The 3,911-nt window shown below is 40.5% G+C and overlaps 1 pseudogene; it reads left to right on the top strand.

Moving 5' to 3' along the window:
• The first annotated feature begins 84 nt into the window (after positions 1–84).
• Positions 85–1,831, top strand: LOC115006167 (nuclear factor 7, brain-like; annotated as a pseudogene).
• Positions 1,832–3,911: the final 2,080 nt, after the last annotated feature.

Below are 3,911 nucleotides of genomic sequence, written 5' to 3'. Positions count from 1 at the left end.
TTGTTGAACAGAGCTGAGACGCCAGGACAGGGTGTGAGATCTCTGCTGGAAAACACACGTCTGGAGTGAAGAGAAAGGAAAGGACAGTAACTTGTTGAGTCTTGCTTTCAAAAGACAACAGGGACCGAGACAGATGGCTGAGAAAACCGCTCTTGTTGAAAGTTTCCTGAACTGCCACGTGTGTTCAGAGACTTTCAGAGATCCTGTGTCTCTGAGCTGCAACCACAGATTCTGTTCCAGCTGCCTGCAGAACTTCTGGGAACAAAGTAAGAACAGAAACTGTCCCATTTGTAAAAGAAAGTCCTCAAAAGATAAATTACTTGTGGACTTTGCACTGAAGGAACTGGCTGACTGCTTTGCTGAGAGGCTGAAAGTTGGATCATCTGAGACGGAGAAAGGAGAGAAGAAGGTGGAGGTGTTGTGTAGTAAACATCAAGAAGAGCCTCGATTGTTCTGTAAGGATGAAGATAGAGCTGTGTGTCCTGTCTGTGAGTTTTCTCTCCACCAGAGTCACACGGTGGTTCCTGTAGAACAAGCAGTCAGTGAGCTGAAGGACCAGCTGACATGTGACTTAAAGTCTCTGCAGGACAAGAGGGACAAACACAAACAAGTCGAGGAAAACATACAACGAAGTGATTCAAGAGTCCAAGAAGCAGCTGTTGTCCACAGAGAGGAAGATCAGAGCAGAGTTCAACAAGCTCCACCAGTTCCTGAAAGAGGAAGAGGAGTCCAGACTGGCAGCTCTGAGGGAGGAAGAGGAGCAGAAGGGGAAGACTATCAGCAGAGAGATGAAGATGATTCAGGAGCAGATCTCCTCTCTGTCACACAGTATCTCTGCTGTTGAAGAAGACCTGCAGAAACACAAGGTGCCATTCCTCAGCAGTTATAAAGCCACTCAGACCAGAGCCAGAGTCCAGTGCTCACTGTCAGATCCACAGCTGCTCTCAGGAGCGCTGATAGATGTGGCCAAACACCTGGGCAACCTGTCCTTCAGAGTCTGGGAGAAGATGAAGGAGAAGGTCCACTTCAGTCCTATCCTTCTGGACCCAAACACTGCAGCCCGCTGGCTCTATCTGTCTGATGATCTGACCAGTGTGAGACATGGAGACACACACCAGCAGCTTCCTGATAATCCAGAGAGATGCACTGAGTATGCTATTGTTCTGGGCTCTGAGGGCTTCAGCTCAGGGAAACACAGCTGGGAGGTGGAGGTGGGAGATCATCCTGGCTGGGATGTAGGTTTGGTTAAAGAGTCAGTTGACAGGAAGGGAGAGTTACAAGCTTCACCAAAATATGGAATCTGGTGTTTATTACATCGCAGTGGGGAATACATTAATGGTGTTGGTGAGACTGTCAGAGTGAAGAAGAATCTCCAGAGGATCAGAGTCCAGCTGGACTATGACAGGGGGGAGGTTTCCTTCTCCGACCCTGAAGACATGACTCACATCTACACCTACAGAGACACTTTCACTGAGAAACTCTTCCCACATTTCTTTATTGGAGAAGCTGGTGAAGCTAAAACTGCTGATATCAAAATGTGTCCCACTGAGATTTCTCTATGGCGTTCAGGAATGTAAGTGTTCGTTAAGACTTCAGTCTGACTTCACTGTCTGTCTAGATCTCATTGTAATAATCAAGACAAACAACAGAAAATCCAGACAAATATGATGTTAATCCTCAAACTGCATTACATCATCTGCTCTTCAACCTTCCTGCAGGTTTACAGACGAGCCTGGTTAGCAGCATGTTGTGTTTAATCACCACAATGTAACATTTATTGTCTCCACTAAACCAAATACTTTGTGTTCACTTGTGATTCTTTAACTTTTGTCTTCAGACTTCAGTTTTAGTTTGTTACATTTCTGAATCTTCAGATGAGTTATTTTACATTTGCTCATGTTTTACTGTCAGAGTTTGACACTTTACACTCAGAGTCTCAGTGTATTCAAATGCATTGATTGTTTTTGTTCTTTTGTTTTTCAGCAGAATTGATTTGTTGTTATGAATTGTCTCCGTCTGAAATGATTTATGCAACATGGTTTCATGTGTTTATTGTCTTCATGTAACTTACTGTAAACACATTGTTTTAATCTTGAGCCATGAAGGATGTAGTTATAGTTTGTTTATCTAAAATCTCTAAAGATGGGAACTCCTGCTCTTGACTTTCTGTTTTCTCTTTAATGGATGTCTTCAGAATATTTGACGTTGTTTTGTGAATTCTCTGCTTTGTTGGCGTTTCAGAAATAGATTTAGTGTGTATGTCATGCCACCTCTTAAAGACAATGTGGATACAAGATGCTGAAACTTTATCACATCATCAGGAAACAAAGTTAACAAGTCAAAGCTGTTAATTATCCTGGTTATCAACATCTAGTGTTTAGTCAAACAACCTTGTATAGTAGAATCAGTCATCACTTTTAGTTTGGAGAGTTTTGGCTCTTTATATGAATGAGTTCAGATTTGGATTTGTTGTTTTACTCTGAGGGAACAAGTCATTTAATATACTTTTATTTGAGTTCAGTCTTAATTCTTACAGTGCTTCTGCAACCTGTAGCCTATATAACATTGTTTGTAGTGTTTACATGGTCAATAACATGAATGATAAATGACAATGTCCAGTTTTAGATCAACATAAAGGAAATACTTTCTGTACAATTTACTTTAATATGTTTCATTTCTAAATGAACTAAATCTTTATAAAATGTACATCATGCTGCTTCACATGATTATTTATTAAATAATCAGCAGTTTTATTAAAATGTTATCTCTGAGGTTGTTTCCTTTCTTTACGTCAAATATTCATGTGACAAATTACAAAACATACAAACAATGAAAGATGATAATAAAACCAGCTTTTACTAAAGAAACTTTATTTAATCTCAACACATTAATAATTAAACCTCTTTTTATTTGTATGTATGGACAGCCAAACCGTATATATATCTGTTATATACAGACTGTATATAAAGAAGCTAGAACAGCCTCATGCCACCCTGATGAAGGCTACAGTGGATATAAAACGTTTACACACCTTATAAAATTGCAGGCTTTTCAAACGTAAAGACAGAAATAATAACAACGTAGTAAATGTTTGACTTGTTCCACCAAACAAACACAAATACAGTTAAAAAACAACAAGTAGTTAATTATTAGAAAGAAGACGTTTTTAAAAACTACAACACCCTGATTGCGTAAGTCTGCACACCTCACCCAACGAACACTTTGTGAAGCACTTTGTGCATTTATTACAGCAGCAAGTCTTTGTGAAGAAGTCTCTATTCACTTTGCACATCGACGCTTTGGAATTTGATCTTCTTTGCAGAAAAGTAGAAGTTGCTTCACATAGCGAGGGGATCTCCTGTGTACAGCTCTCTTTAGGTCATTGCACATGTTTTCGATGGGATGGAGGTCCGGGCTCTGACTGGGACATTCCAAGACTTTGATTTTCCTTTTCTGAAGCCACGCCTTGGTCCACTTGGATGTGTGCTTTGGGTCATTGTCATGTTGTGACGAGATATTCCTCTTCCTCTTCATCTTCATCTTTCTGACAGCAGGTTTTGTGCCAGAATATCTTGATATTTGGAGCTATTCATTCAAGCAGCCCAAAGCATGATGCTCCCACCACCACGCTTCACAGGCGTTTGGTGTTCCTTGGATGATGAGCTGTATTGAAACATATCTTAACATAGTTCAACCTTTGTCCCGTCAGACCACAACACATCTTCTCCACTTATTGATGGGGTTGACAGTGCTCCACGGTACATCTAATGCCTTCGATATTCTTTTATATCCCTCTCCTGATTCTACTTTTCAACAATTACATCTGGCAGTTTCTTTGGTAACTCTTTGTGGTCCATGGCTCTCCCAGTAGGATGCAACACCAAACATTCAAACAAATACTTCAGCAACAG

The sequence above is a fragment of the Cottoperca gobio genome, unplaced genomic scaffold (genome assembly GCF_900634415.1).
Source record: "Cottoperca gobio unplaced genomic scaffold, fCotGob3.1 fCotGob3_56arrow_ctg1, whole genome shotgun sequence".
Taxonomy (NCBI): domain Eukaryota; kingdom Metazoa; phylum Chordata; class Actinopteri; order Perciformes; family Bovichtidae; genus Cottoperca; species Cottoperca gobio.
Note: the sequence above shows the minus strand (reverse complement) of the source record. Positions and strands in the feature narration are given on the sequence as shown.